This window comes from Anas platyrhynchos, chromosome 2 (assembly GCF_047663525.1).
Source record: "Anas platyrhynchos isolate ZD024472 breed Pekin duck chromosome 2, IASCAAS_PekinDuck_T2T, whole genome shotgun sequence".
NCBI lineage: Eukaryota > Metazoa > Chordata > Aves > Anseriformes > Anatidae > Anas > Anas platyrhynchos.
This window is the reverse complement of record NC_092588.1, coordinates 142,714,270-142,725,970: the sequence shown is the minus strand read 5'-3', so window position 1 is coordinate 142,725,970 and position 11,701 is coordinate 142,714,270.

Sequence of the window (11,701 nt, the reverse complement as noted above, 5' to 3'; positions counted from 1 at the left end):
AGTTTCTCAGACAAACACACGGTGTATGTTTGCGATTCTCTAAATTGTTAGGGAATGAGAGCTGGGTGGTGCCTCTCAGCTGCTGAGGGAGGTTTGAGAAAGATAAAAAGACTGTAGATAATTCGCAGAAAAAAACATACCCAGCAGAGTCCTCTATTAAAAACACCTAAATGTTCTTCTAAACCTGATTGCAATGAGAAAAACTCTTTATACCTAATTTAGCTACCCTGCTATTACAGCTCAAAACCTGCCTCTGACCATGTGTAAGCAAGTGAATTGCCTTTAATATTAATCCAATGCATGTCTGATGTGGGGCTGAAATTGTCCTTGGTCTTTGCTGTTGCTCTTGGGCCAGCAAGGCAGCCTCTTCTCGTCTCCAAACACTGACTCTGCAGCCTACGTGAAAGGCCTGAGGCTCTTCTGCAGTCACCCCAAATGACAGACATCAAGCCACGTCAGCATTTTGCACGAGGCAGGTGTGCTTGTGAGACACTGTGGTTGGTTTTGTCAGCGTGCTGGCTACAGAGGGCCTAGTTCTTTAGCAGAATAATGATTTTGCTGGGCAATTGTATTTAACCGAGTTACAGGGTCCAGACAGTAACAATGCTTTTGCTCCTGTGAAGTAAACAGTTCTGGTGCCTTACTCCTTCTGCCTTCAGGATCTGCTGTCCTGCCTCTTTTGTCTCAGAAAATAAACTCCTGGGACGAGTACAATAACAATAATTATCCTATTAAATTATTGAGGCATATTCTATAATTAAGCATGTGCAAATATCTGGCTGTGTGTAAACTGTGCCAGTTTATTAGCAATAACCTGAGATTTGTTGAGGGTGTGATTTAGTTTTCTTGGTGTGGATTGTGCTTTGGAGTGACACAAGAGGAGAGTGTCTGTACTCTGCAGTCTGTAATTGCAGTGTAATGGAGCTGTGGGGTCTTAGCAGGATGAGCATAGAATTTGAAAGGTGGACCGAAATAGCAAAGTATTCTAGTAAAGATATTGAATCTTTTAAGTCAAAGAGTATTTGTTTCTTAGATGGATTTTTTTTTCCATCGTAGCCATAGAATCAGATTATAATTCAATATCTCACTTTGAATGAAGGGTTGGCAACCATGGCATTCAGATCCTTGACCTTAAAGATGAGCAGACAAAGGAAAGCAGCCAAACTTGCCCTAAATGAACAGTTCCATAGCTCATGTTTATGGATGTGGTGCTTTTTAGACCCTCCCAAACATGCCTTTTGAGTTGTCCTCCTCCAGACCAAGCCATGTAGTCCTTCAACTCTGAGATCAGCTCTGTCTGCAGCATATGATTCTCTTTGCTGTCTGTGTTTCATTTCAGCTCTGGAAAGCCAGGCCATGTTGTGCATGTACCAGCCCTATTCCAGGAGCCAACAGTACTGGATGATTAATGCATTTCAGATATAGCTCCTTCAAAATGAAGTATAATTCACTGAACAGCATACAACTATCAGGGCAAAATGTTAATTCACTTTCCCATCAAACATTTGTAGGATCTATTCATGGAAGCTCTTTCTGGTTTGGGAGAGACATGTGGCTTGCTGTAATTTGTCTGCTTGTTTTCTTGTATGCTTTTCAGGACTCATTAGGAGTCTTCAGTTATGACGACTAACCCAATCCTTTTCTTTAATAGCACTGAAAGTTTTCTTCTGTTTATCATTTACTATCCTTTTTGATCCTGACCTCAGATGTGGGAGGGCCAAGCTGTAACAGCATCGTTAGCCTTACCTGATTATTACTCTTCCTAGAACACTGGAGATCTTTTGACTGCATTTTCATTTCTTACTCTGCTTACTCTTGATTTCTTCCAGTGATCCCTTTGAATTTCTATCAGAAAAGCACCAAGCAGATTAACTTGTCTGCATATAGTATTTATAAATAATTATACATAACTTTCCTCATTCTTCTTACACTGCTAAGGGAAACAGGCTGATGGTAGAAAACTAACAAAACTGGTTCCAAGTCAGCTCCTCCCGCATATGGAGTTGTATAGTGAGATTAAATTTGCACTTCAGAGTTTTTCCTCATGCTTTTACAGTCTTTTACGGAGACTCCCTAGTTCCTGCCCATGGACTCAGAAAAGTAGAAAAATGTCAGCTCCATCTCAGCTACAGCAAGTATATGAGATCATTGTTCCTGAAGTTTTAATTACTTTGGGGATGTGAAGGGAAAGAAGGGGAAACACCCTAACAAAGATAGTTCTTGTAATGATATTCTCAGTATCAAAATTCCCTGTCCAATGTGTTATGGACTTGGGGCAACCTTTGTTATAATTATGCTTCCCGTAGTCTTGGAGCATCCAGATCCTACTCTATCTGTCCAGCTGGTATATTCTGCAGCTCACTAAAGAAGCCAAAGCACCTCAGTCTCCGCTTAATTAATTCTCAATTTAAGGAAGAGAAAGGTTGTAGGCCTTTTGTTTTCAGCTATATCCTTGACCATGAGAAGAGGCCAAGAGAGTGGGTAACTGTGATAGCCTCTCTCAAAAGATGAGTAGTCACTTGCAGTCCCTCCACTAGGGCTGGGATCTACAATGAAAGGGCCACTGAACTTTGTGTGTCCTCAGGGGACCATGCATAGCATGTTGCATAGCACGGGGCCCTTAGGCTGCCACTGTGGGCAAGTAAGGGCTAGAAAAGACCTCCAACCAGCTCCTCCCTGCTGAGCTAGCTGCGGTGTAACCTTAGCAACAAAGATGAGTGTGTCAGAAATGAGTCAGTAACATGAGAGACAACCTGGAGTAAACAACTTGGGCTCATTCTGCGTCTGAATTCTGTGCCTGGGAGCCTTTGGTCACTTGACCTGAACCATCTGCTTTAGCTTCTGTGGCATAAATATGGGAGTAATTATATTTGCTACAGAAGACAACAGAAATAGCAAGGACTGATTTGATGGAGGAGACACTGGTTTGTGTTTTCCATGTAAGCACTGCCTAGTTTAGCTTGAGCTGTGACTTTCCTGATGAGAGAGTGGCTACATAACTGTATGGCTTTCCTCCTGTCTTGTATCACTAATGCCATTACCAGTAAAGTCAGGCCTTGAAAATTATAGGTTCTGTTTATGCTGTTTAAGTACACAAAAGTTTCAGGAGGATGCACATCTCTGGGTGCTAAGTCCTTGATTCATTGATAGCTGCAAGGATATTATTGGTTGTGCCAACTCTGCACAATGTCCAGCAGAAGCAAAGAAGCTCAGCCACTTCAGAAGGATGTTGACAGCACTCTACAGTCTCCTGTTGTAAAGACAAATCCTGCTATCCCATTTCCAGATCGTGTGTCTGACCCACAATTTGTATTATCCTGGCAGTGGGTCAGGAGTTATGATTCATGGTGAAACAAGCCGGATCACTAAGCTCATCAGTCACTCCTAGCAGAAACAATGCACATACACGCGCTCATTCTTTTGCTCTTCTTCACACAGCAATTTGCAAAGTTTGTAAGAGTGACTATCATCACATGCGTCAGATTCAGGGAAGTTCCTTTTCTGTGTGACATCCTTAAACAAAGCAAGCACATCTGTATGCTTTCACATTCAGCAAGTAACAGCAAGGAGTGAAAGTGCTGCAGAAGTCCCAGAACTCCAGGCAGGGCTTCTCAAGACCATATTGAAATGAACGTGACCTTGCTGTGGCTGGCCTCTGCTTTTCTAAAGAATCCAGCATATTTTTATGAAGCAACTGCATAGGTTTCTCTCCTTGTCTCCCTCTCCAACAGCAGCTAGAGCTGAGCGCACCCATCTGTTGATTCCTTCAGTGTCTGCTCAGTTTCTGTGGACAGTAAGGGGGGTTTAAGACTATAAGCACATTAGCTCTGGGCAATTAAAATACACTGCTTATAGTCAACACAGTTTTAAAAAGTGGATTACACACAGCACTGGGGATGCAACAGATGGGAGGCAGCAGTTTGGGGAAGAACAACAACAAAAAAAAGCATTGCAGCCACTCAAAATGCTAAGGCTGTATATGAGAGTGATAATAACAGCATTTTTCAGAGAAAACCAGCATGTATTTCGAAGATCATTAAGTGAATCTTGCATAATGATCATGAGTGGATTACAGATTCTGTGCTGGAATAATCTGCTTGCTGAAGATAATAGAAATATGTAGTTGCATGCTTTGAAATGCTGTTATTTTGCTCAATACTTAATGTAATATTCAAGACACACTACCTCTTAATTCCCTAGCGGAAAATGGTGAAAAAGACTAACCACCTCCTAGTTCCATTGAATTTTGTTCAGATAAATTGCTTAATCATTTAATCCCAACTAATGCAAGCAGTAGTCTTAAAAATTACAGTTTATCTTCCTGCATGAACTTTTAAATCAAGGGCAGCTATTAGACTGGATGACCTAAATATTCTTTTTAAGATATCTCTAAAGCAATTGTTCAAAAACGTAAATAATAATGATATGGAAGTGGATTCCTGTTTATGATTGTCAGATTCCCTATAAAACATTAATTACATTTTAAATAAGAAGAAAACAGCTTTGATATTTGAAGTACATCTACCAAATACTGTACATCAATATTGAAAATGGTGAGACAACAGTTTACAAAGGACACAGAAAGAACAGGATATTAGAGTTTTCCTGCAGCTGAACTTGATATGCACTTCATGAACATATTGAGCAGTTGGTGTTCTGAATTGTTCTTTGTTCATGGCAAATGTATTTGTATCCAGAGTAGCACCATGTATAATGTATCTACCACAAAGATCAGAAGAGACACACAAAAAGTGAATATTTGGCAGACCAGGTTCACATGAAGTATTTCCTCTGGGTCTTAATGAAATAAGAAGTAGTGATACTTTTCCAAAGCTTACTATTTCCACATTGCTTCATGAATTTTTCAAAAGCCACTTTAGGATTTGCTTTGGACTTCATATGTTGGCGGGAGAGCTGGAGATGCTTTTTATGAATACCATAAACTTCCTAGAGGAGGCAAAGCAGGCATGTATCTGTGTGCAGTACCTTTCTATAAAAAATTGTATTTCCCACAAGCAAGGCAACTGGCATTCCTGTTCAGAAAACAGTTGTTCTGAAATAAATGTTCTTGTTTTTCAAGAGGATGTACTTTTTTTTTTCTTTTTTTTTTTTTTGAGGTTTAACCTGGCTGGCCGCTAAGCACCACACAACTTCTAATGATCGTTTTAAGGGAGGAAAATTGGGAATGGAGGAATGGAGTTACTTTCCATTTAAGAAATAATGAATTCATTTAGCCTTCTCCAATTGCTTTTAGTAACGGATAACATTAAGGGGGGAAGGGGAGGGATAACCCCATCTCTGCTTTGGGATCATCTTATCGATAATCCCTTCTGAAGGTTTAACGTACCTCATCTAGCCTGTGGTCGCATGCGCCTGCAGGATTAGCTGTTAAATTGGCACCGGGTGGATTAAGTAACCCCACTCGTCAGCATCTCACCTTTTGCACAACACTGTATGAAGCAATCGTGACAAACCAGAGGATCCAGTGGGCAAAGGACAGAGACACGATATCAAGGCAGTGATTGCCAAGTAAGCCAAACAGCAATCTTTATTAAATCTCTAACAATCACTAGAAGAAATGCATGCAGAAATTGGAATTCAGATGGGGTCAGACCAAGGCCTACCGTGGCGAACAGTTTTGTCAGGTCCGATCAAAGTCCGTCTGTCTCCAGTGACTGGCAGTAGAGCCTAGGCAAGAGCAAGTAATGGTACGTCCCCAGGATGTTACTGCAGCCTTCAGCACTTTGTGACCCAGGGCGTTTGGAGCCTGTGGTGATGGTGTCATCGTACATAATAGCTGCAGTTCTCTTCGACAGTAGCTGCGTTTTTCTTCATCAAAGATGCTTTCTCCTCCATGTTTTTTGAACCCATAATAATGTATACCATCTAGAGCCTCCTGCCACAAAGAATTGCACAGCTTAGCTGCATAGACATCCTTCTTTTAATTTTATTTCCCACCTGCTACTTTAATTTATTTCCCTTCTCATATTAGAAGTGTCAGTGAGCAACTGTCTATTAATTTACTCTATGCCACACGTGATCCCGTAGATCACCATCACCTCCTCTCATAGTTCTGTTTTTTCAGCCAGAGGAATCCTGATCTATTTAATCATTCCTCATATGGATGTCTTTATAATTTTAATTATCCTGTTTTCACTTCCTGTACAGTGACTGTCCTCCTGGATCCTTTTTCAGATGCGAAGACTAGAACTATACAAAGTACACAAAATAGGAGTGTCCCCAAGGAATGGTGTGTTTTCTCTTTTATTCTATGGGTATTTTCTAGTATTTTCTAATGGTCTGTTTGTTTTATTGGCCACCACGTAGGCCTGTGCTGATATTTTCATAGAATTATGTATTGTAATTTTTTCTACTTCCTTCCATTGCCTCTTTATTCCTATCCTTTGATTCCTACATTTTAACCAGTGTTTATGCATCTGAAATCCTGCCCACTTAGTCATTTTGCAGTGGTAACAACCACAGCAGAGCTCTTCACTATGGATGTCCTTTTAGTATTTTTAAACAGAATCACAGGGGAAAAACAAACAAACAAACAAACTCCTTTTTAGATGTCTTCTTGTTTGTTTTGGTTTGGTTTGTTTATTCTGAATGTACTACCACGTCTTTCCTGACTTCCTTTGTATAACTTGACTGATCATGACTTCTTTGGTAAGTTTCCTTCTTCTGACATGTTTGATAAGGAATTTATTATCAGTTTGTTTTTGTGTTTTGTTATTTGTTTCTTACATTTTTTAAAATTTTGCATTATTCTGCTTTTGTATATACTTGCTGTAGTTTATATTCATTTGTATTTTCCTCATTTCAGTGGAGCTCCACATTTTTGCAGTATTACAGAATTAGTGAAGTTGAAGGGGACCTTTGGAGATTGTCTGGTCCAACACCATGCTCGAGCAGGGTCAGCTAGAGCAGGTTGCTCGGGACCATGTCCAGTCAGGTTTAGAATATCTCCATAGGTGGAGATTCCACAACCACTCTAGGCAACCTGTTCCAGTGTTGGACCACATTCACAGTAAAAAATAAAAAATAAAAAATTGTTTTCAAATTCAGGACAAAATGAAGAATTGTTCTTCCACTTGTCACAAGCTACCCGTTTAATGGAGAAGTTGTTTATGACATCCAAACCTTCAATCCTAGCACCATGTCTGGACATATGTAACCTGCCTTGGTGGTGACTGAAGTTTTCACTACATATGTGAGTTTCCTTTCCTCTCAGCCTCTCCAAGAGACTCGCCGTGACTCAGAGGTTCGTCATGTTAGCGTTCCTGTGATCTCCTCGGTCAGGCAGTCAATTACACGCTCCCAGTCCTATGTCTTTGTTGTTTGCATGTTAAGTAATTGGTTTCCAATCAAGAAAAAGCCGCAGTACTCATAGTAGTAATAACCGTGTGGGTCAAGGGTTGCCCAAACACAAAAGCCAGCTGATAAGATAGGAATATTGCAAACCTATGAGAGAATCCATGTAGCAACTACTTTAATGTAGCATGACTGTGACAAAAGGAGGCAGTGGAAATGGGCATTTGGCACAGGATGGGCTGTTTGTCCGTGGTGGGACCTCCAGCAGATGGAGCACCTGGCTGAAGTGTCTCCAAAGTTTGGGCATCGCTGAATGTATGAGATTACAAAATAAATACAGCTCAAGGAATGTGACATCCTCCTCTCCTTCAGGAGCACAGCTTAATTTATCCACCAACATACTCGGCAAAAGACCTTTGTTTCCACGTCCAACAGAGGACCGATGCCAAGGCTGGTGTAGCTGTGCCGTCTATATTCACTTTCTTTTAAGCACTTTCCTCACTAGGTGGCCATGGCAGCATAATAACAAACAGTGTGCATCATTAGATCGTCCCCTATAAAAACTGCACTACTTCAGGGTTTTGGAAGCATTTGCAGTAGCATGGTTGAGTAACACTTTTGCACTTTCATCACATTTCTCTAGTGTTTGTAATGTTATTATTACAAAACTTCCCGTTGATGCACGCTGGGGATGTGTTGCAACTCTTTTTTAAGAGGTGCAGGTAGTCAGTACTTCTTCCTACCAAGCCCATCATAAACAATTATAATGATTTTATAATGTATTTGTATAATCCCTTTCTTCTGAAAGTTATATATAAACCTTGGGGGAGGCTCTAACAATTGCTGAAGTGCAGCTCTGAGGTAGAAGCCAACCAGAAATCATGTAACACATCAACCTTGAACAACAATTTAGAAGAGAAAGCAAAGGCAAAATACAATCTCTGAAGCCAAAATATAGATGGGCACAGTCAAAATGTAATGATGCTAAAACTACCCTTATACCCTTGCAAAAATTGCAACGGGAATCTACAGCTAATGTTCATAATCTTTTTCCTTACCTCTCAATTGATATGAAACAGTGCCAGTAAATGAGTAAGCCACTTTAATACCAAGCTGAGGTACTGATTTCCAATTATTTCTGTATTTCCACTGCGCTAATGCCTGGAGACCTGCATTAGAACAGGGTCCAATGGTATTCATTTCTGCAAAATCACAAAACTTCTGAAATGGTTGAAAGATAAAACCAGCCCTACTTCTGCAGGCAAGAATTTTCCCTACAACAGATTGAGTTTTTCTTGGTGACATCTGTCTCCAAACAGTGCTCAGACTTAATGTCCTGGATAGCAACATTAAGTATAATCTTCTGTCATCTCCTCATGACAACATGTAAGCCAAAACTCTTGCAAACAAACCAAAATATTTTCTTCTGGATCAGGAGTTTGAATTAGATGACTGAATTTTCCTGGCATGAGAGGATTATTCCTTGTCTTTCACCTAATCCTCCTCAGTTATACAATATATATAGTTACACATAGTTTTTTGTTCCCTTGGGTTTGAAAATATTACTTTTCCACTGGGTTTCCTGCATCACTGTAATACTTCCCCTTGATTCTCTGGTTTCGTCTGCTCAACTTTCTGTTTGTGGTGCATCCGGTAGCCTGAATGAAGTTACAGTTTTCAGATCTGTCATTTAGTCTTCGGGTATACTACTGGGGTCCCCAAGGCCTTGTATTCTGCCTTTAAGATCTTTTGTTCCATCGTGCACCATCCATTGTGTCAAAGTGGTTTTTCCCACAAGTGTTTCAATTACAAATTGATATTTAGTATTTGCTAAGGACTTTAAAGCCTTTGGTTTCCATTTGTCATTTGAGCTTTCCACCCGAGGCCCTAAAAGCATGCTGCGCTTTGGAAGCACTTTTACAGGTCTTCTAGCACGTATTTTATCCTTTGATCTTTTGTATCTTTTGCATTCACAGTTGCTTGAATAAGATAATACGCGTTTAAATCATTCCCATCATAATTGGAGGTGATGAGGCACAGTATGTTCATCCATTTAAGTGGCAGGAGATTCCAAAGCCCTGTGGTATGAATAATTTCCTGTTTGCTTTGCCCTTTTAATAATCTGTGCACAATCCTCAAACAAAATATTTTTTCAAGGCACGATGCTTATGTCTCTGTCATAATTAATATTTGACGATGCATAAATATCTGTTGATATTGCATCACAGCAAATGTGCTATGGGGCTTTTCTCCAGCAAGCCAGTTCTGGGCTTCTGTGGGCTTTTGAGTTTGTTTGGTTGTTGGTTTTTCAGTGAATTTCAGGTCTTCTATGTTACCCAGCTCTTAGCAGACTGCTAACACAGTGGTGCCTTTTCATTTTCATTACTGAATATAAAGAGTTATTATCACTACATGTTTTAAACTTTTTTCAGCTCCTGTGAAGAACACTGAAAGTAATCTCTTCTTGACTGAAATGCCAGCAAGACAAGGTTCATGTAAAATTTTTAATTGCAGATCATTTCTGAAATTTACAGTCTGTTTCAGCGTGTTTATGTGCAACTGTAGTTTGTGAAATTAGGTAAATTCTTCATAGGGTATTAAGAAATTATTAGACCTTCTCCATAGGACAAAAAAAAGCTTGACGTTAAATTGTCTTCTAGGAACCTAGCAACTTTTTTTAGAACTAATTCATCATGGGCTTTTGCTATTTTGAATCTGTGTATGTCTTAACATCTGAATGCACACATTGAGCATGGGAGGATGTAACTCGTTAGCAGTCCAGTACCAGACCTCCTGTTTTCATTCACTGCCCACTTATACAGGGCTTGGTGTTGTTCCTGGGGAGCTACTAATAAATCTCACAGTGATTTTCTGTATAAGCAGAGCTAACTCATAATGTTTTCCCCTCATACATCATGCACCCTGTTTCCTTCACGCTCCACAGTGATTCCTTGCACGTATTTCCTGTTTTTTAGTCTTCTGTTGTTTTTGTCTCCTTTAAAAAAAAAAAAAATAAATATTTGTTTTCAACTGTGGTTTCTGGTGCATCACCTGAATATTTAATACTCAGTCAACAAGCAAATGCAAGCATATATTTTCAGTAAGCTTTTGCTCATTTAATCTGATTCAGTGTGTTGTTTCTCAATGGAGAATGTTCAACGCTACCCAGGGAAGTATTTTCACATAATATTTTGCTATTCAGGATGTGCTCATGGACTTGTGTAGGCAGAACTGGCTGGAAGTTTCTCTTTATTTTCAAAAATAACACATTAATGTTAACCAACAGTCACCATCTTGAGCTATTTGAGGTACTCCAGTATTTCCCTGCACTTCTGTAGGAAGGATGATGTCATTTATCAGAAAATATTAGCTTCTTTGTATAAAGGAACATGGATGTAGGAAAGAATTAGGGCAGAGGTGTTCTCAGGGAGGTCCTGTTAGAGTTCACCTAGCTGGAGGGATCTTGGCAACAGAGAGAGCTGTGGCCTGAAGTCAGGATACAGGTTTGACCACAGAGGACAATTTGTGGAGAGGAGGTAATGCAGAGGAAGCTAGTCAGGAAACCAGAGGAGGCTTTTCCACTGGACTGAAAGGTCTGAAAGAATCAAAAACTCCCTGTGCCTTGAAATCTTAGCAACAACTTAATGTCTAGCCAAATAAGCAAACACAGGTTCTCTAACATTACATTTTCTTAAATACGTATGCAGGCCAACAGTGCTTAAAATTGCTTAGGACCTCTTCTTACTTTACCCTTTCTGTTTAAAATAAATGATCTCTCCTTGAACATGGCTACGGGATGTTTCGTGAGATACAACTTCCTATACAAACAATAGCTATAACACTCTGGCTAAGCTGAGTACACACAAGAAAGTCCCTATTATGTAGCTGCTAGATCACACCACGGGGATTTTGTGGCCAGGGTTCAATTTTGAGGCAGTTGGCTGGGTGACCTATAAAAATGACAGTATGTATTTATGTTATTATTGCCTGCCTTTCATTATCTGCAAATTTGGAACAAGAAAATAAGCTCCTTTACAGAACATTTCTAGTGATGGAAAGCATCTTGAGAGAGCTAGACATTGCTAGAGAGCCATACTGTGCAGCAGAATTAGTGTGAAACTTTAGTTCCATGTGCTGGGTTGTGTGTTACAAACACTACAAAAGCAAAGAAAGTTGATATTAGAAAACGTCCTTATGACCTGTAGACCCCATAAGCCTTCTGCTTGACAGATTGACAGATGCCTACTAGCCAGCACATAAAAGTAAAACTTTTCCCATATTACAGACGTAAGCGATGCTGGCTAGTCCTTCATAGCTTCCTTTTATTCTAAAATTGCATTTTCTGCTAAGATCACATTCTAGTCAAACTCAATCACATCCTACTTCT